Here is a 21,910-nt window from a genome sequence, read left to right on the forward strand (position 1 = left end):
CTTTAAGATTAGGTACAATTTGTGTTGAGTCATAGAACCACTAAAGCTTATAAAAATTTCATCATATCAGACAAGTATTTATTATGGGTGACCCTGGATTCTCTAAACTTCAGTTTCTTAATCTATAAAATAGGGATAAAAATAGTCGTAGAGTTATGAGGATTAAGTGAGATACTCAGCACAGTGACTGCTGATACCTAGCAATCATACAATAAGCACTATCATTAGTGTAATGATGTTCTAATTATGATGCCTGCTGCATGCTACACATTTATACCATCTCGGTATTCACTGCAGTCCTAAGTGGTATTTGTTATTAATGTTCCTATGTTTATATGAGCAGGAACTGAAATATAGGGAACTTAAGTGACTTGCTCAGTTTCCAGCTGGTTCATTAGTAAGGTTGGACTTGACCACAGATCCTCGGAACCCAAATCAGGTGTGGTTTCACCATGCCAGTGCTGCTTCAAGCCTTTGCAATGTGTAGGATAACCCTTTCCTTCAAATCCCCTTTTAAAAATGATTTATGGCTAGATGCAGTTACTCATGCCTGTAATTCCAGCATTTCAGGAGGCTGAGGCAGGAGGATCACTCAAGACCAGAAGTTTGAGACCAGCCTGCTCAACACAGTGAGACCCAGTTGCTACAAAAAATTTTTGAAAAAAAATTAGCCAGTGGGCACAGTGGCTCACCCCTGTAATCCCAGTACTTTGGGAGGCTGAGGAGGGTGGATCACGAGGTCAGGAGTTCGCGACCAGAGTGACCAACATGGTGAAACCCCATCTCTACTAAAAATACAAAAATTAGCCGGGCATGGCGGTGCGTGCCTGTAATCCCAGCTGCTCAGGAGGCTGAGGCAGGAGACTGCTTGAATCCTAGAGGTAGAGGTTGCAGTAAGCTGAGATTGCACCACTGCACTCCAGCCTGGGTGACAGAGCGAGACTCCTCTCAAAAAANAAAAAAAAAAAAAAAAAAAAAAAAAAACCAGGCATGGTGACACATACCTGTAGTCCCAGCTACTTGAGAGACTGAGATGGAGGATTGCTTGAGCCCAGGAGATCGAGACAGCCTTGAGCTGTGATCATGCCTCTGCACTCCAGCTTGGGTGATGGAGTGAGACCCTGACTCTAAATAAATAAATAAATAAATAAAAATGATTTATATAATGGTTTGGAAATCAGTGGAAAGAATGATGGACCTTGCTTGAGACCCAGAGCCTCAAGTAACATTGTGTATAGGACCAGCCCTGCCTAGAGCTGCCTGTCCAATGATGAAGGTAAAGATGAAACAGATAACCCTGTTCCTAGCAACTCCACTTTGTTTGCAATGTATTTTTCCCAATGCCTTCATGCTCGCAGTGCAGGCTGTGGAAGTTGGGTGGGAAATTTGACTATTAGGATTTGTTCAACACAGTTTGCCTTTTACTACTGATCACTGCTTTCCAGAATTGTAAACATGTTTGATGTATTACCATCTATTTCATAGCCAAGTTTCTAAATCTAGTTATCAACCAATGTTAATAGTTTCTTTGGTTCTGTTTAGAGTGACAATAAATATTTTGGAGGCACAACTAGAATATGAACAAAGGTACTGCAAACCTAGACATATGTTGGGTTGCAGAAGTTGCCGTCATAGACGCATATGTAGTATCATTCTTGGCACATGGCAGAATTTTAGCAAGTTGAAAATAAAGTTTGCAGGAGCAGGCAAATGTTAAACATCTGCCAAAGTGAATTATGAAACAGAAATTGTATTTACTAAAAATGTTTGTGCTTTTCAATTACCTGAACATTATAATGCTCAGTATTTCAGGGTTATGTGAAAAACCTAAAATCTTAACATTAACATTGAAACTCACATTCTTCATTGGGGTGGAAGGTAGAAGGTATCCTGTCTGTCTTACTCTTTTGCATTCAAGGACAAGCCGATTTTTTTTGAGTTGCTGTAAGGTCATCTGGTGATTTTTTTAACTGAATTGCTGTGAGAAAGTATACAGCTCATCTGTTGACTCAGGATCTGTGCCAAAAGATCCTTTGGAATAACAACAGCAGAATTCATGAGATTCCTGTGAGTTTCATTCTGTTCTTTGAATGCTGGCTTATTGAAAGATATATGGGCAGCCACAGGCACAGCTAGAATTAGGCACAGCTAGAATTCACCATCTGCCACTACTCTTGGGAGTATAGGGAGATGATGATAATTTTTAATATTATTAATTATTCATCTTAGACATTTATTAAGACTCCACAGTCTTTGGTTCTTAGAGCTCATGCTGTAAAGAGTTCGCTTTAAAAAACAATATAGAATAAGTTTTACTTAAAATTTACGTTTTCTCAAGTGTTAGAAGGTACAATGGATGGATAACACATTAAGGTTGAAAAAATGCAAAATATAAGGGTATGGCCCTAATACTTTGATAGAATCTTTATATGAGAACAAATGTAGAGCTTTTCTATGAGGTCTATGAACATGTTCTATGAACATGTAGACTTTTTCTATAAGGAATACCTATATTTGATTAATTAGTAGAAGTAAAATCAGTTTAATAAAATTTCAACATTGAAAAAGGACCTTGGAGTAGCCTAACCATGTGCCCTGTACATGAGGCTTCTCAATAACATCCTCATGGCAGATGTGTTCAGCTTCTGCTTAAATACCTCCCATGACAAGAAACTCATTATTTCCAGAGGAAATTGATCCACTCAACATATTTACTGAGCACCTGTTTACTGTGTCTGACCCAGTAGAGCTTACATGTAGCCAGAAGAGTCAGACAATGAACAGTAGATCCAATTAGTAAGTAAATTATATATTCATTCCATTTTCAGATGTGTCATTTTGTCAGAAAGCTTTGTCTTATATTTCCTTCCACATAATGATTGTTTAGGTGTTTGAAGAAAGTATTTGTTGCCCTCTCAAGTCAACCTCATTTTCAAATTGTATGCTCCTGGTTGGCGAAACAGTTGTTCATATGTATTAGTTTGCAAGGGCCACCATAGCAAGGTACCACAGGCTGTTTGGCTTAAACAATACACATTTGTTTTTTCACATTTCTGAGAGCTGGAAGTCCCAGATCAAGGTGCTGGCAGGGTTGGCTCTTTATGAGGCCTCTCTCCTTGCCTTATAGAGCGCAGTCTTCTCCCTGTGTCCTCCCATGCTCTTTGTATTTATCTGTGTGATAATCTTCTTTTCTTTGTTGTTGGTTTGTTTCTTTTTTTTTTTTTTTTATTTTTTTTTTTTTTTTTTTTTTTTTTTTTTTTTTTTTTTTTTTTTTTTTTTTTAAGACTGAGTCTCATTCTGTCACCCAGGCTGGAGTGCAATGGTACACTCTTGGCTCACTATATCCTCTTCCTCCCTGGTTCAAGCCATTCTCCTGCCTCAGCCTCCCAACTAGCTGGGATTACAGGTGCCTGTGGGTTTCACCATGTTGGCCAGTCTGGTCTCGAACTCCTGACCTCAGTTGATCCTCCTGCCTCAGCCTCCCAAAGTGCTGGGATTTACAGGAGTGAGCCACCATCCCCAGCCACTAATCTTAAAAGGACACTAGTCATATTGGATTGGGTCCACCCTAATAACCTTGTTTTATCTTAGTTGTTGCCTTAGAAGTCCTGTCTCTAAATACAGTCACATTCTGAGTACTGAGGGTTAGGACTTCAACATATGGATTTGGGGGGCACAAGTCAGCCCCTAACACATATCCCTTGTCTGTTAGAACCCACATACATGGGAGGGTAATTCCATGGATAGAACCAGGCAAGATGGTCCCATCCTATGTTCTAGACATCTAGAGTACCTTTGATAGTCCCAGCATGGTTGACTGAAATTGAGCTTGTAGTCTATGAGAAATCCCAAGTCTCTAAACAGCTTGTTTTTTAGTCTTGTCTTCCTCTATCCTTTGCATAATTTATTCTTTTGGCTAGTTATGCTGGGAATACAGCAGGGAACCAAGTAGACATTGTCCCGGCTCTTTTGGAACTCAACATATATTAGTGAAGGCTGCCAGTGAACAAGTGAACAAACAAATAAATTGTAAGATGTACCATAAAGTGAATGAACAGATAAATAATAGAAGAGCCATCCTCCTCTTGATAGTTTGTTTTGGTTTGTTTGTTTTTGGTGGGGTATGGAGCTTGGCATTTACCCTGAAATAAAATATTATTTTTAATATATCTGGCCTATTATTCCACCCTACTCCAACTATTTATAGAAGAGATCCTGGCTGTTATTTGTTATATTTAGTGCCTCCATCCTTCGCTTTATTCCTAAATGTGATAAGTATGACACCTCTGGCTTTTTCCAGAGGATTAATAAAAACGTCTAACGGGTCAGAACAGTACCATTGTTGTCCTAGAACTAACTGTAATATCCGTTAGCTACACATAGATAAAAGTCCAGCCAGCATATTTAAAGTGAGACTCTTATTAGAAATATTAACAAGATTAATGCTGCCCTCTGCTAAGTTTTCTATTTCACCAGCCGAGTCTTAAATGTTCATCTGGCTGTACCACACTGATCACAAAAGGCCTTTCAAGTTGTCTGCCTGATGATTTTTAAAAGGTCAAATTCATTTAAAGCATTTCACCCATCATGTGGGGAAATAGAAGTTGTTTTCAATCTAACCAGAAAGAACATCATTGACAAACCAGAATGCCTACGTTTTGCAGGGCCAAGGCTCCAAGGTGATATTCATCCGCTCCTTTCACAAGGATGTAACCTGCCCATATAGCCCCACTCCAGTCACCCAGAAAGTGTAAGTCCAAGGCCAGCACCTACCCAGGCCGATTCCACAATGCCCTCTCTCTCCTTACCTTGGGCATCCTTGGTTTTAATGGCCAATTCTGTACTTGCTGCCCTGGCTCTACCTGGTTTCCCACACAGACAGTTCCCATGTTTGTGCTCGGCTAACGAACCCAGTTTTTTGGGGGTAAGAGGCACCCCAGATCTCTCAGCTGCCCGTCCACTGAGCTGACTCTCTTTTTAGTTGGAGTAGGGACAGTTAATCAAATTTAGACAACTGAGGATTGAACAGATCATCCAGCAGGTACATAAACCTTGGTCATCACAGGGGCACCCACCCAGAGCAGTGGAGAAAATGAAATGTTTTCAGAGACAGTCAAACTTGACCTTTAATTTAGCATGGACCATAGCTTGTCAGGATTCATCAGCAGAGTGGTACTCTTGTAAGCGTTTGCTCATGTAGATATTATTTGACATTAGTTTACTTGCTGATTTGACACATTTTCATACAACATATAGTATGTTAAATTGCAACAAAATGTATGTGTTTATTTATTGAATATTCCTTAAACACCTATCACATGCTAGGCATTGTTCTGGATGCTAAAATTATAGCAGTGAATAAAATAGACACAGCTCCTTCCCTCGCAGATCTTATTTTCTGGCAGGGGAGGGTGGGAGACTAAGACCATGAAAATATGTGTTATTCAGAGAGTGAAATATGCTTTGAATAAAATAAAGCAAGGGAAGAAAGTTACAGCGACAGGGGAAGGACATTTGACCTTATTTTAGATGGTCAAGGAACATCTTGTTGATGATAGGCAGAGACCTGAAGGAAGAGAAAGAGCAAACCATATGGACACCTGGAGAGAAGGAGTTTGGGCAGAAGAAAGAGCAAATGCAAAGGCCCTGGGCTCAGTCTGTTCAAGGAAAAACAAGGAGGCCACTGTGGCGGGTGTGGCCGCAGCTTATTCTACACTGCTGTATTTCAGAAAGTGTAACAAAGAACCAGATTGCTCTTTGCTAGACTTGCCCTATTTTGTTGTGGTTGTTAACTAAAAGTTAATGAGAAAAGAGTGTTTTGGGGTTTTTTGAGACAGAGTTTTGCTCTGTCACCCAGGCTGGAGGGCAGTGGCACAGTCTTGGCTAACTGCAAACTCTGCCTCCTGGGTTCAAGCAGTTCTCTGCCTCAGCCTCCTGAGTAGCTGGGATTACAGGCGCCCACCACCACACCCAGCTAATTTTTTTGTATTTTTTAGTAGAAACAAGGTTTCACCATCTTGGCCAGGCTGGTCTTGGACTCCTGACCTTGTGATCCATCCGCCTCAGCCTCCCAAAGTGCTAGGATTACAGGCATGAGCCACTACACCCAGCCAAAAAAGTATTTTTTATACCGCTAACTCTGTGTTCTTAATTGGCTAAGGATTTAACCCGTGTGTGTGTGTGTGTGTGTGTGTGTGTGTGTGTGTGTGTGTGTGTGTTTAGGTATATATTTGAGACATACCTTTTTATGCTTCATTGTGAGCCTGTGAGAGTTAGTAGTTTACCTGATCTAAAAGCCTTTGTAATCTCTTATGCAGCCTGTGATTAGCAATCCGTCCTACAACTGCTATTATTTTCATCCTCCAAGTAAAGCATGGGAGTTGGGTAAGTGTCAGAGTAGTTTGAAATTTGAATAAGAACTCGAATTCTTCACTGATTTTTCCCTACACCTACATCTAACTTCTGTAGAAACTATCTCTTTAGTGGTGAATGATTTAATAAGCAAAACCTGGGGTGAGTTTACTTCCTGAGGCAAGTTTAGTTTTTAGACATAGTTGGCTTGCCCTGAGCTCCCCTTGGCCTATTTCTGTGCATTATGCATCCTGAGAAATATTGGGATTTTTTTCTGTGACAGAGCAAACACTTCTCATGCTTCTAAGTGTAATAGGGCCCTAAGAGGTGGCCCTATCTGGAGCAGAGTGTGCAGGCGATGCTGGGCGTGGCTCAGCCTGTGCTGTCTGTGTGGTTCCAATATCCCAGTGCGGCTGTGCCTGTCCACTAACCTGCCAGTTACCACAGCAGATAACATAGTAGACTTAGGGTTCAAGAAGACCAACCACCCAGAGCAAATGAATAAAACTGTAACTACTTCATGGTTAGGCTCTCGGAAATGCCACCGACATAACTTCAGTTGGTCCTCAGAAGAAAGTTTGCAAAAACAGTAACAATGCCTGAACTCATTCCTTGACCGTAACCATCGTATTTAAATGCCACAGTTTCTCCGTGTGGGAAATTCAGAGACATTGTGGACCTTTGCATGATGTGAAAGTGTATTAATTCGCTAGATAGCTCCTTTTTGAAAAAGAAAACCTCAGAGTAAAACTTAGCAGTGTTTCTTGGCTGGAACTGCTCCTTCATGAATGATCAGCCAGGTAAGCACGTTCAGTAAAATTAGGCCTCGCCATTGGCAAGTGTTTGGAGAGCATTAGAAGATTCATGGGTACATCCTGCTTCTGCCTTGTTTCCTAAGGGGTGAACATAAGGCATTTAAGGAAATTGTGTGGTTAGTAACAGAAGATTTCAAAATTAATCTCTAGAATTTATATCTCTTAGATTGGATATTTTAGTAAAAACAATATTCCATACTGTCATGTGATTTCTAGCCTTTGGTTTGTGTGAAACAATTGTTTCACTGTTTCTGTAGATTTCTACAAGAAACCACTTGGCAGATACATAGCAAAAGAATGTTATATTTTACATATTTAATGTATTGGAAGGGATGCTATCATACCCATTGCTTTTGGGCTCACGCACAAAAATAAACCTCATGCTTATATTTAAATTTATTTTTTCACCTAGCATGTTTTAGAATCTGTTATGTGCCAGGCACTATGCTAGATGCTGGTAATTCAGAAATGAGAGGCACAGCCTTCCACTTCCAGCAAGGAGCTTACAATTTAGTGGGGAGACAGAGAAGTAAACTACAAATGCAAGACCAGGTAACAAGTACTACTGGAGCCCAAAGTAAGGGCATTTCACTTTGCCTGGGGAAGTCAGTCAGAGCTGCTCAGAAAGATGGGTAAGGGTTAGAGCTGGAATTAAAAGGAAGGAAAAGCAGAATGTATAGTGCAGGGCCTGAGAGTGGTTCACAGCCTGGTGTCTTGTCGGACTTGCAGACAGTTCCCTGTAGCTGAAGCACAGGGCTGCTTGAAGTTAGAGAGGTGGAAAGGGGTCTTGTATGGCAACCAAGGATTGGGCTTTATCTTAAAAGGGATTGAGAAGCACTGAACAATCTGGCAGCAGTTACAAGGACTGAGCCAATCGGAAGCCTATTGCATTGAGCCAGGTGAAGAATTACAAGTACCTTAATTAACAGAACAATGGTAAGAATGAGGATGAGAAAACAGATACAAGAAATTTTTAAGAGGTAGATTCAACAGGGCTTGCTGAGTCTTTGAATCTGAGGGATGAGAGGGAAGAAAAGCCTTCAATTTCTAACTTGAGTGACTTAGTAAATGATGATGTCATTCAGGCAATAAAGGAGAAAGTAAGAACTGAGGAAGAAGATTGCTTAGCTCAGATGTAGCCATGTTGAATTTCAGGTACCTGAGGAGTATCTGGATTGAGGTGGATAATAAGATATAAAGAGGCAACATATGGATGTGGATTTCCATAGGGAGGTCTGAGATGTAAAAGTAATTTGGGAAACAACTGAAGCTGTGGGTTCAGATGAAACATCCTAGGCAATAATTACACGTAAGAAGGAAAGGAACTGAATGTGGAGCTCTGAGTTACCCTTGCCGTTGCAGGGAGGGACAGAGAAGGAGCTCCTAATGCAAAGAGATCAAATAGTCACAGAGGTAGGAGGATAGACGAGATGAATGTCATAGTAGCCAAGTAAAATGAGCATGTCAAAAAAAGAAGACTTGGCTGGGCACAGTGACTCACACATATCCAGCACTTTGGGAGGCCAAGGCAGGCAGATCATGAGGTCAGGAGTTGGAGACCAGCCTGGGCAGCATGGCAAAACCCCATCTCTACTAAAAATACAAAAATTAGTTGGGCGTGGTGGCAGGCGCCTATAATCCAAGCTACTTGGGAGGCTGAGGCAGGAGAATCGCTTGAACCTGGGAGGTAGAGGTTGTAGTGAGCCGAATCGCTTGAACCTGGGAGGTAGAGGTTGTAGTGAGCCAAGATTGTGCCACATCACTCCAGCCTGGGCAACAGAATGAGACTCAAAAAAAAAAAAAAAAAAAAAAAAAGGCTTGACCAGTAATGCCAAATGCTGTCAAGAGGCCAAGTAGGGTGAGGACTAGAAAGTTCCATAGGGCTTGGGCGTTGGTGGTCATGACACACTCATTCCCAATGTACTGGAATGGCAGTAAGTTGGAATGTAGGAGATTAGGAAGGAGAGAGAGAGAGGGCCGTTTTTAAGAAACTTGGCTATGAGGAGTAAAAGTGAAATAACTAAACATGAGGAAGGAGGGCTGTCTGCTGCTTGTTGCCACTCAATCTGTCAAGCTGATTTCTCCCAAACTGAGTAAACAAGAGCAGCAAGGAATGCCCTGCCCCTCATCAACATTCAAATCAACAGGCTCTTACTAACTGTGTTTTAAAGGATAAGGTTGGCCAGTCCTAGTTAGACATCTGTCCCGGGGCTTTGTAGTACCTCCAGTTATTCTTAAGTAAAAAAGATTTTCAGAACCTACTAGAGATGTTAGAGCTTTGATGTAAGTAGTCTTTAGTAGACAAAAAGCCCTTCCTTTGAACAGCATGCCTGTGAAATAGCTCCAGTGAGAAATGTCTTCTTTAACACACAAGAAGTAACAGGATCAGTGTCTCAGCTCTCTGCCTCAACAGGCATTTGAGGGTACACAAAAGGGCAGTGGATTTTAGTCCATCCAGTTCTCCCATCAGTTGAGGACCTTGGATACATTGTTTACAGCTTGGCCTTGAGGTTGTCATCTATATTGTGAGTGGATTTGATTCAATGACTTATAAGATCTACTCCTCCCAGATCTGCTGGATTTTGAGCTTGTCTTCAGAGCTTCCCTTTTTTTTCCCTTTCCCCATACCTCCCATGCATTTCCTTTCCTTCCACAGGTAGAGCTTCTGCAGCATCCAAGTCCACATTGCATTGGTGGGAAAAGAGCCCCATCTACAACTGACATGGTCAGAGGTTATGTCAGGGAAGTAAGAAGTCAGACACTAAGAAAATTGAGACTATTTTTCTCCAGCAGTTTACTTTCCTTGGCTTTTCTCCACCCTTTGCTGCCAGCTTATTCTCCATCATGCTTCTCTTAGTCCAAATAGGACTTTGTTCAAACAGATACCCAAGGGCCTAAAAAAGAATGAACAGCTTTTTGCATGGGGAAGACTAAAGGCCTGAAGCAGCCAGGGTAAAGTCACTGACCTGCTCTGACTCTCTGCCATTGGTGAGAAGATCTTCATTCATTCATTTAACCCCATGCTGTTCATTCAGTAATTTCTTACTAAGTGTCTGCCATGTGCTATGTTTGTTGTGTTTCCCTTGTGTCCTAGAATATAGGAGTAAGATGCTGACCAAAATAAACATAGAATGTACCTAGTGAAATTGATAGTCCAAACAGGGAGAAAGCATGTTGAAAACTAGCTACACAATAAATACATAACTACAAATTGTGATAAATTTGTATCAATCTTATTGGTATACAATCAATTTGTATACAGTTGATACAATCTTATTTGTATCAATAAGAAATGTCAACCATGGCTCTGGATTTAGACCAGGGAGTTAAGGGAAGGCTTCTCTGAGGAAGCAATACTTAGATGGATGAAGGGCAAATAGAATTTAGCCAAGGGAAGAGGAAAGTGTCTCTAAGGCAGGTGGAGCAGCACTGCTGAGCCCGGAGGTGCAGGAGTCCCGGGTGGCAGGGAAGGTGCAAGATGAGATTGGAGAGGTAGGCACGGGCCAACCATGCCACACCTGGAAAACTAGGAAAGTGTAAGGTCATGAAAGCAAGAAGAGAGTTGCAAAAAGAAGGGTATGGAGCTACATCAAATGCTACCGAGATGCCATTTCAGTTAAGGGCTGAGAAGTGCCACTGGCTAAGTAGAAGCTGTTGATCACCTTAGTGGAAGTGTGGCCAAGAAGTCAGCCTGAAAGGGGCTGAAGGGGGAAGGGGGGTGGAAAGAGGAACTGAAGCCTGCGTATAAAGGCAGCTGTGTTGAGACATTAAGTGATGATTGGGAACTCAGGAAAGTAAGCTAGGAATTTGTATTAGTCTGTTCTCTCATTGCTGTAAAGAAATACCTGAGACTGGGTAATTTATAGAGAAAAGAAATTTGACTCATGGTTCTGCATGCTATATAGGAAGCATAGTGGCTTCTGCTTTTGGGGACCTCTCAGGAAGCTTCCAGTCATGGCAGAAGGCAAAGGGAAGCAGGCATCTTACATGGCAGGAGCAGGAACCAGAGAGAGTGAGGCGGGAGGTGCCACACACTTTCAAACTACCAGATCTCATGAGAGCTCACTATCATGAGGACAGTACCGAGGGATGGTGCTAAGCCATTCATGAGAAATCTACCCCATAATCCAATCACCTCCCAGCAGCCCCCATCTTCAACACTGGGGATTACAGTTCAACATGAGATTTGGTGGGGACACAGATCCAAACCATATCAGAATTGGAAGGAAATGTGGGATAAGGGAAGAGTTTTTGGGTTTTTTGTTGTTTGCTTTTAAGACAAGAGGTATTGGCTATGTTTTCATTAAGGCAAGAAAGATATCATAGAAAGGGAAAGGTTAAGATGTAAGAGACCCATAGGAGTGAGACTCTTGGGCACGAGGCAGAAACAGGGTCAGGAGAGGGGGCAAAGGTGGCTTTGTGGATTTGACAGCAGAAAAATGAGACTTTCTGTCTGGTGCCATGTAGGAGGCAGGGTCATCCCTGAGAGCAAGATGGGAGGAGAGAAGCAGGAAGGCTGTGGAGTGGACAGGGCAGAATTGACTGTTGCAGTGAGGGATGCTTGCTGGGCTCAGGAAGGCCTAGTGGGGAGGCCTGCTTCTCCGACTTGCCTGTGGGGTTTTCCACTCACCACCTGCCCCATTGGCCCTGCCAGTATTCTAAGAAGCATGTAAGAATGGTGTTTTGATTTTGTTCCCCATGTTTTTCCAATGCCAAATTGTACCACGTTATAGAATTTCCGACAGATCTCGAATACTCTGATGTGGGAGCAAGCGTTTTCTGCTCTGGTAATTTTACACTATTTGATTTCAAATTAATTTCATGATTTGTTTCCTGCCTTTGGCCTCATCATTTGAAAATTCCAGGATTTGATATCTGTCTTTTCTGGTTGTTTTTTTTATAACTATGTCTCACAGTTTAGAGCCTTCCATTTCATTTTTATAGAACATGTTATAAAGTTGGAATCTTTCATGCAAGCCCACTTGCAAAAATATCCAAATATTTTTGCTGTATGAAATTCTTGGCATCCTCTCTCTCTCTCTCTCTCTCTCTCTCTCTCTCTTGCTCTGTGTGTGTGTGTCTGTCTGTCTGTCTCTGTCTGTCACCTTCAGGCAGCATTCGTGGCAATAACTGGAATGTCTGCTGGACGTTCCTTCCCCTCTCTCTTTCCTCCCCTCTGTACACCTGGTGCTCACCAGGTCCCTGCTGCTGTTTTGTCGCTTGGCTTTGTTTCATATTGAGTTTCTGCCCTGTGTTCTCTACTTGTGCTCTGTCTTCTTTTTATATTAACTCCAGATCTCTGCCACTTTTTTTCCAGACGCCCACAGTCTTTTTCTTTCTTCCAATGACAGTCAGAAGTTTGGGGGGAGCCCTTCTGGAAACAACAACTTGTTTGGGGTACATAAGTTCATACCAAGTATCTTTAGAAATCAGGCAGGATGAGGAACAAAATGAATATTTTATGAACATCTACTGGTATTAGATGCACTTCTTATGCCAACTTATATTAACCTTTACCATAGCCCTGTGGTAGGGAGTATTGTTTTGATCTTACAGGCAATCAAAGGAAGCCTCTTTGCTTAAAGGAAGCCTCTTACGTCACCCTCTTTTTAATTTAACATGAGTTCTGAGTTGCAATTATGAATAGTTTAAAATACAGTTAAACTACATAGTTAAACTCTATTTTAACCATATAGTTATTTATATATAACTATATAAGCTAAACTATATTTAAAAATATAGTTAAAAATCCTTTATGGGATTGATTTATAGATTTTATAGATTGTATAAATCAATCCCATAGAGGTTCCATAACTTGAGAAATATATGAGCGCCAGGACTAGAAAGCATTTTTCTTTCCTGCCTGAAGCTCAGGGTGGCTGGCGGTTATCACTGTCAATGTCTACACACGAAATATTCATCCCAGGTAGGCATGGGCCTAGGCATGACCTCAGATCTTGAACTCCCGCTGTGATGTGAAAGTGGTCTAGCAGTCGGGCATCTCCAGTCCTGGAGCCCAGACAGAAGGTGTCTCCACCACTAGGTGGGGATGTAGTAGCACCACAAATGAGTACACTCCAAACAGAAAGACCCTCTAGGGCAAAGGCGTTCAAACTTTAAAAAATAATAATTTATTGCAGTGAAACAACATATAATTAACCATTTTAAGGTGACCTTTCTGTGGCATTTTGTACATTCGCAGTGTTACACAACCACCTTTTCTATCTAGATCCATCACATTTCCATCACTCCAAAGTAAAAACCCCTTCACCGTTAAGCAGACTCTCCCTTTTCTCCACTCCCCATACCCCCTGGCAATAGCCTATCTGTGTTCTGTCTCTATGGATGTACCTATTCTGGATATTTCTTATAAATAGAATCAAACCATATGTGACCCTTTTGTGTCTGGCCTTCTTAAATTAGCATAACATTTTTGGGGTTCATCCATGTTGTAGCATGTTCCCAAACTCCATTCCTTTTTATGGATTAGTAATATCCCATTACATGTATATACCACCTTTTGTTTATTCATTGATCCATTGATGGACATTGAAGACTTTCAGCTGTTATGCATAGTGCTGCTATGAACATGCATGTACATATACATGTTTAATAACTTGTTTTCATTCCTTTGGGGCACATGTACAGGAGTGAAATTACAGGGTCATATGGTAATTCTATGTTTAACTCTTTGAGGAACCATCAAATTCTTTCCATAGTAGTTAAACCGTTTTGATTTCTCACTAGCAGTGTATGAGGATTTCAAACTTTTTAAAACCATGACTCACAATATAAAGTACATTTTACATTGCAACCCAGTATTTAACTGTGTGTATGTATACATACATATTTAACAGAAGTTTCATGAAATGGTACTCACCCTGACTGTGAATCATGCCCTCTAATGTATTCCCTCCTATTCTGTGTCATTAGAAAAGTATCTTGGTTTGACCTACCAAGTTAACTCCGCAACTCAAAGTTAATTTGCTACCAGTTGAAGTCACAGATATTTTCATCATCATTAGAGTTGCTTTAAGCATATTGAAATATTATTTATGATCATTATTTTATTTAAAATGGCCTATAATTATTATAACTGCCTCTGGATAATGTTATTTAAGGTACTATTTAAAGAAGCAGATATACACAATATCATAATTTTGCGTTTTTTTAAATAATTGAATAACTGTGTTTCAAAATAATTGCTTTCTTTGTCATCCTGTGTCTTACATTTTAATCATGTAAACACATTATTCTGAGAAGGAATTCATGGGCTTCTCCAGATTGCCAAAAGGGCTTAAGGCACAAGAATACTCAGGAACCATCTAGAGCTACCCTGTCCAGTAAGGGAGCCACTAGCCACTAAGTAGCTGTTGTGCACTTGGATGTAGCTAGTCCAAATGTAGATTTGCTGTAAAATACACACTGGATTCTATTTGGTACAAAAAATGTTAAATGTCTTACTAATATTTTTTATGTTTATTAACTGTTGAAATGATTTTTTGGCATATTGGGTTAAACAACATAGATGATTAAAATTAATTTCACCTGCTTCTTGTTGGTTATTTTAATGTTGCTACTTAAAAATTTAACATTGCATGTGGGTTTGCATTGCATTTCTGTTGGAAATCACTGACTTTCCACCAGATCAGAGTTCCAACCTTGGTTTTATCACATGACCAGCAATAATCACCGTTACTGTTACTATCGTTACTCTGCTGTTGCCTGCCCTGATAAGTTTCAGTTTCCTCCTCTGGAAGAGTAGATATAAAGCCAAATGAGAGTGTATTGCTGTGCTTATTCTGTATTCAGCATTTCTCCTAACACATTTCTCACTACTGGAATTGCCCAGTCATCCCTTCCCTTACACTTCTGCTACCCCTTGTTGTAATGAACAGAAAATTTAAATTATATATGAGATAATCATACACCAATGTAAGGATATAAGAATTCATAGACAAGTAAATATTTAAAAATAATTTTAAAGGATAAAAAAAGGGGGAACTCCCTTGGGGAGCAAAGAAGGTGAAAAATAAGGCTTGTGGTAGGGTGGAGTAGTAATGTGACCACAGTTGCCACCCATCCTGTATTTATCCAGAGTCCAGAGTGGCATTTGGATAAGACTCAGGCAAACCACCAGCACATTCCTGGAGTTGATGAATGGCCACTTAAAGAGCAGGACACTCTGGCGTATCCCTAAACCCAAAACTGAAAGCCCAGCAGGCTATTACAATGAGGGAAGGTACCAGTGTGTTTCTTTAAGGGCGATGGGCCGACCAGGGACCACTCACCCTCTTATTTGTCTGATTCTTACACTGATGGAGCCCTGAGAATCTAATATTAGCACCCTGGGAATATAAAGCCCTTTCATCTACATAATCTCCTTTAAGATCATGAAACAACCTTATGTAAAGGGCAGTATCATGTGTACCTCATAAATGAGAAAGAAATAGGTCAAACATGTAAGTGGATCACTGAGGCCATTACTGGGTGGAGCAGGGCTTACCTGACCATGAGCTTGAGTTTCTCCACAGCTAACACTGAGGGTCAGAATCATGACCCTCCACTTCTGTTTCCTTGAGCTTTTCAGAGTGATCTCACCCCTACAGACGTCTGCAAAGATCATTACTCTTGACCTCACTTCTGCCTCCTAAGCTGAGCTGTGCAGTTGGAGTCGCTCTTCCCAGTAGCCTGCTAAGCTGCTGCCTTCCATCATTCAGACAGTTTCTGACAGCCGCACCCTCCTACACAAAGCCCTGCCTGTCTGGTCAAAGAAGGGTGGTGATTTCCCACCCTTTCTAAAAACATGGCTTGTAAGACTTTCTCTGTCCTCTAAAATATACTTGCCCCTTCACAGTCACATTTTTACTACTGTATGGTTAAACTTCGTCTGTGGGAGGGAAGGTGATGTATGGGTTTTTCTGCTCCACTGTTGTCGGGCTTAGACCACCGTTTTATAAAAGGCAGAAACCCAGGGTCTGTACCAGACAGCTCCATGAACAGATCGGCATTTTGAAGACTCTGAAGGTGAAATCTGTGATGCTCAGTGAGGTACACACTTCTTTTTAAAGTGGTAGTTCCAAATGAAGTGATGCTGTGCATACCTTTAATGCCTTAGACCACTGTCCTTAATCTCAGTGATAATAATCTGGTGTGTGGCTATTGTTTATTCCTGGTTTACAAGAATTGTCTAGTTATATAGTTTCTACTGGTTTTCCTCTAAGCCAAACAAAGCACTTTGATATTGCTTCATTAATTTCACAGTAGACAACTTGATCGTTTTTATATTGATTTATCACTTTCTAATCCCCAGTTATTTTTCGGCCCTACATCAGCTTCTCCTGCCAGTCACCCAGTGTGTGTTTTTATGAATACTCTTGACATTGGCTTTACCAGAACATAACTAACAAGGTGAATCTATTGGCAAAACTTAAATAATGTATGCCAAAGAGTTACATAGAACAATTTATTACCCAGTGTTCTGCTTTTCCTATGTGATGATGGTTCCTCCCAGTGGTTTAGAAAACCAAAGACTGGCTTGCCTGAAGACACGAGGCAGTTTGGGGATGGGAAATAGTGTTCTTCTTTTATTAGATAAATAACATGTCAAAGGTCATAGAATCAGGGTCAAAATTAAAAGCAGAATCACGTGTTTCCTAATTCGCAGCCCTTCAACCTTTGCTGATAGGTGACTATAAACATATGGTCATACCTAGAAAGAAAAACTTTTTAGCACCTAGAAGGAAAAGAAATGTAAAATGTAAGTAGCATGCACTAAAAACCTATCCAAAATTTCGAATTTTCCTTAGTTTTATTGATGTGAAATTATAGGTTTTAATAATTACGTACATTAAATGGTACCTTGAGGAAAAGTGGATCTTTCCCTTATGATTTAAACTCTAATATTTACTTTTGTGTATAAAATTGGGAACATTGGTGGGTATATTCACTCTAGCCCTAAACGGTACTGAATTTTTATTACCAAATAGAAATATCACTTCAATACAACTATGAGAGTGCTCTTTTTTGTTTTGTTTTGTTTTGCTAGATTATCATCTATAAAGGGAAGAACCAACATTTTCTTAGTTCTCCTGTAGATGGCAAATCTAAAGGGTGATGATGACTGATATAAATTTTGTACTATTAAGCATTATGTATCTGTGTATTTTTGGTAAATAATAATATGTAAGGCTAATGCCTTTATTTTATTTTTTTTTTTTGAGATGGAATCTCACTGTGTCACCCAGGCTATCACCAAGTGCAGATTTCGACTCACTGCAACCTCCGCCTCCTGGGTTCAAGCTGGGATTACAGGCGTCTGCCACCACACCCAGCTAATTTCTGTATTTTTAGGAGAGATGGGGTTTCACCATGTTGGTCAGGCTGGTCTCGAACTCCTGACCTCAGGTGATCTACCTGCCCTGGCCTCCCAAAGTGCTGGAATTACAGGCATTAGCCACCGCGCCAAGCTGCAAATATTTTTTCTCTAATATTTCTCTAATATTTTTTGCTTCTTCAGAAGGGACTTAATATTCTATAATTATGTTTAAATAGTTGGTGTCTATTGTGGCCAGTTATATTCAACCAGTTATATTCGGCCTATTTATATCAGAATATAAGTATTCAGATTGCTGGTGGTATTCAAAAATAGGATAATAAAGTTATCATTAGTGTTGTATGCTTTCATGCTAAGGGGCAGTGAGGGGAAATTCTGCCATGTTTTCTCTTTGCATACATGTCTTTAAATTACATTAAATACTAAGTGTGCTATGACCTTATTCTGCAGAAACTGAGGTCGAATCTCTATCTGTGTAAAATATGTATGAACTATAACATCTCCTGGTTTTGGTTATAGGTTAGTAATATCCAAATATGCAGGCCCTACTTTGAGAGGTCGATGAGAAGGCTAAATTAGGTAAATTTTGAGGTGATACTAACCTAACCAGAACCTCTACTCAAATGGAAGTTCACCATAGGCATCAAATGATGGAAGCACTAAAATATTAAATAATATTGTTTGTATGTGCATTATGTTTAGACGTTCTTCACCTTTTCAAAACTTCCAGCTTTGTGAGCAGATCTATCTTACCTTGATAGCAAACAGAGGTGGATGGGGGTGGGGATCTCTCTATGATGGGCAGTATCTCTCTCCTCTTTCTCTCTCTTCTAATTCTTTTCCTAACATGTCTGTGAAGTTAAGGAGGCATTTTGTGCTGCATATTCTGGGTTAATTTCTCACTACAGATTTGCTACATAATAGTTGTCATCTGCCTAGGCATTGTTGTAATAATCCTCATAACAGACATGTGTGACAAGCACTAGTTTACGGATGAGGAAAATGAGGCCATAAGATGCTCAACAACTTTGCCAACAATACATCTTCTACATGATAGAGCATGGTCTGGTCTACAGTATCACTCCCCTTCTAATTAAGATCCTTAGAATATTTGTTCTTGAAGTCACCATTCAGTTGTCTGGAGCAGGGTCGGGGAGAGGCTCAATTTTCCTTTCACTAGTGTGTAGGCCTGGGTTAACTGGTGCCCTAGTTCTAATTCATTCTAATGATGTCCCAGTGCCAGTTTTAGAGAAGTGCCCAGCAGGTGCCAGTGGGTATGACCCTTTGTTCAGCTTTGTCTATGAATGCCTTCTGATGTACACCCCAGCCCCAGGCCTCAGTATTAGACCTCAATAAATGCCATTCTCTTACCTCACTCTAGACTTGTCAAAACGCCTTGGGTGACAATGGACATATGGATGGGGCCTTCCATGTGCAGAGCAGAAAGCAGGGTAAATTTCAGGCTTTCTTTCCTCCACTCCCTGCTGCCACTTCTCAGTGTCTGTTATTGTCTTCTGCTTAAACCCTTCAGGGGCTTCCCATTGTGCTAGACTTCCTCCCTATTCCTTTGTCTTGGCCCTGGGTTCCTTAGAAAACCCCTTTGCAGGGGAGCTGAGTAGGAAAGAAAACATGAGTTCTGCTGCTGTGTTTCAACGAAAACAATTTTAGAAGACATAATTTTCATTGTTTATATTTGAATCTGGACAACAAGAAGCTCTGCTATAATGAAGTTCTGTTGCATTCGAAAATTTAAATGTGTTTCAATTCATTGAAGACAGTTATTTGCAGTGGATAGTAATGGAATAAATGTTTTTCAAAACTTGCTGAATTTATTTTTGTGAAGATTTATATATGTGGGTTGGATTTTTTAAGAGAATGATTATTGTGTTTGATGCTTACCACATGGACATTTTGTGGCATCATGTCATATTTTTTCTATAATATTTTTTAGAATAGAATAGATCCATCTAAATTGTGCATTGAAAACAGGTCAAAAGAGAAGTTTGTTATTTATCTCAACACTTTGTCCTTTAGATTATCTCTAAAAGGCCTTTTATTCTACTGTTTAAAGAAAAACAGCTCTTCTTCCATACTTGCCACCATAGATTGTAACTGCTGTCTTTCTATCTCAATTCAGGGGATACTTAATTTGATTTGGAACTGTTCTTAAGATAAAATGTATAATAGTGGAAATATAATATATTTCATGCCTTTTTGGAAGTTGAAATGCTGATCAAAAATTGATAAAGCAATTATATTCTTGCATTTAGTGATTTTCCTTTGTTTCTTCAGGATGCTAGTGAAACATTTCTGTCCAACACATTCTGTTCATGAATGTACATGTCACTCTGTGACAGTAATTACACATGTGTACCCACATGCATCCGTCCGCAAGGAAAGGGGGTGGATTCCAATTCTAACCCAATCAACTCAGCCAGATGCTTTAAAATCATTAGGTAACGATTCTTGATGTTAGCATGCATTCAGACTGTTGGCAACGCTTTGTTTTCACTTTTTTTGAATGGCACACAATTTAGCCTCAAAAAATTGTCCAAAATGGATTTTTAAAAAGAGTAAATTTAGTATGAATTATAATAAAAATAATGTATTTCTTACATATTTTTTTCCACAGGCAACAGATAACAATAGGCAGGCATGACAAGCTTGCTAATTCACTTTTCACTCAGCATATGTTTATTGCAAGAGGACTTACTGTGTTCTAGGAGCTGTAGGGAACACAAAGCTGAGTAAGACACAAGTCTTCTGCAGGAAGAGACAGGACACACGGTGATAATAAGGATCAAGGCAGGAGGAGAGTAAATGCCATAGATTGTGAGATAAAATCCCTGCTGCTTTTACCACCCTCATCCCACTCTGCCACATGGTTTGCTAGGACAGAGGTACATAGGTGACCAATGGGTCACTCCTTCTGACCACCTCCTTCCCACTGACCACCTAGAGCTACCACTAGCCCATGTGGTATCCTTGATCAAAAAATAAGCACCCCTTCCTCTGGATTGAGTCCTGGGCTGATGCAGACCCATGCCAGGGTAGAAGCAGCCCATTGCCACCGCTGTACCTGCCAAATTGGAGAGGTATTCAGACTAGATTTCCATCAGGCATCCTTGCAGAGACCACAGCCTGTATAGAAAATCACATTCATGTGAAAAATAAAGGCATTCTTCTCTCGATTCCTTGGAATTGAGCTACAGCCCCCAGGAAACACCTCACCCAGGCTAAAGCCGGGCAGGAAGGCAGTGAGTAGGCTGGGAGAGACAGTGGGACCTGAAGCACCTCTGTTGTGTTAAGGAGTACCTTATCATCTCTTCCTGAACTTTCTTTTCTTTTTTTTTTTTTTTTTTGAGATGGAGTCTTGCTCTGTTGCCCAGGCTAGGGTGCAGTGGCGTAATCTAGGCTCACTGCAACCTCTCCCTCCCAGGTTCAAAAGAGTCCTGCCTCAGCTTCCCGAGTAGCTGGGATGACAGGCCTGCACCACCACACCTGGCTAATTCTTGTATTTTTAGTAGAGACGGGGTTTCACCATGTTGCTAGGCTGGTCTTGAACTCCTGACCTCAAGTGATCCACGCGCCTCGGCCTTCCAAAGTGCTGGGATTACAAGCGTGAGCCACCATGCCCAGCCTTTTCCTGAACTTTCTCTAAGGCACTTGGTAACCATGATTCTCACCTTGCTTGAGATTTAAAAAAATAGTAATAACAAGTTATGATAAATGACTTAGAGTCTAAAGTAGATCTAAATTTTACCAGCTATATGGCTTTGTTTTATGCCTCGTTAAGCCTCAATTTTCTCATCTGTAAAATAGAGCTAAGAATAGTATTTCATAGGTTTGAGGTAAGGACTAAATATAATACAAATATATGTATTTTTAGTACAATATTTATATTCAACAAATGTAGATGGTGTCATTTAGTGTCATCACTTGTGTCAGGCCACTTTCTGACCTTTTCCCACTCTGATACCATTTCCTGAGGCCTTCCCCTTTTCCTGTATTACTGTTATCTTTCACTCAGCCCCCAACATATATGCCTAATTCTGTGCTTGAAGATTCATTATATGTTCTCCTAAGATTTTTAAGGAAAGATCTCTCATTTTTACAGGTATGAAAGCTGAGATAGCTTTAGGTCCTCTTAAATCATAATGGAAGTCACTACCAAGCCAGTAATAAATTCAGATTTTACTGTTGTATTTTAAAGTACCTCTGTCCAGGTGCCTCTTCTGACTACTTTTTTTAAGCCCCCCCAGAGAGAAGAGACAAAAGGATAAATGTTTCAACTCAGCTTGCAGCAGGTGTCATTCTATTTGATTTGCAGGCCTTTCAACAAAACAAAAGCCCTTTTCTGTTCTTTTACAATATATGCCCTCTTTAAAGGTACTCAAATGAAAAAAAA

General features: G+C 40.4%; 1 protein-coding gene and 1 long non-coding RNA gene across 3 annotated transcripts in view; one reads left to right on the forward strand and one right to left on the reverse strand.

Annotated features, from left to right (window-relative positions):
* FRY (FRY microtubule binding protein) overlaps positions 1-21,910 on the forward strand; it is a 477,475-nt gene that overhangs the window by 170,608 nt on the left and 284,957 nt on the right. The window lies entirely within an intron of this gene.
* LOC108310847 overlaps positions 16,732-21,910 on the reverse strand; it is a 7,749-nt gene continuing 2,570 nt past the window's right edge. The window contains exons 2-3 of one of the 2 annotated variants that reach the window (XR_005201751.1): positions 20,119-20,643; positions 16,732-16,902 (exon numbers count right to left, since the gene is read on the reverse strand). This is a non-coding gene — a long non-coding RNA (uncharacterized LOC108310847). Of the gene's footprint in view, positions 16,903-18,255; positions 20,644-21,910 lie in introns of both variants that reach the window. The other variant, XR_001827951.2, reaches the window with a different exon arrangement.

The sequence above is a fragment of the Cebus imitator genome, unplaced genomic scaffold (genome assembly GCF_001604975.1).
Source record: "Cebus imitator isolate Cc_AM_T3 unplaced genomic scaffold, Cebus_imitator-1.0 Scaffold108, whole genome shotgun sequence".
Taxonomy (NCBI): domain Eukaryota; kingdom Metazoa; phylum Chordata; class Mammalia; order Primates; family Cebidae; genus Cebus; species Cebus imitator.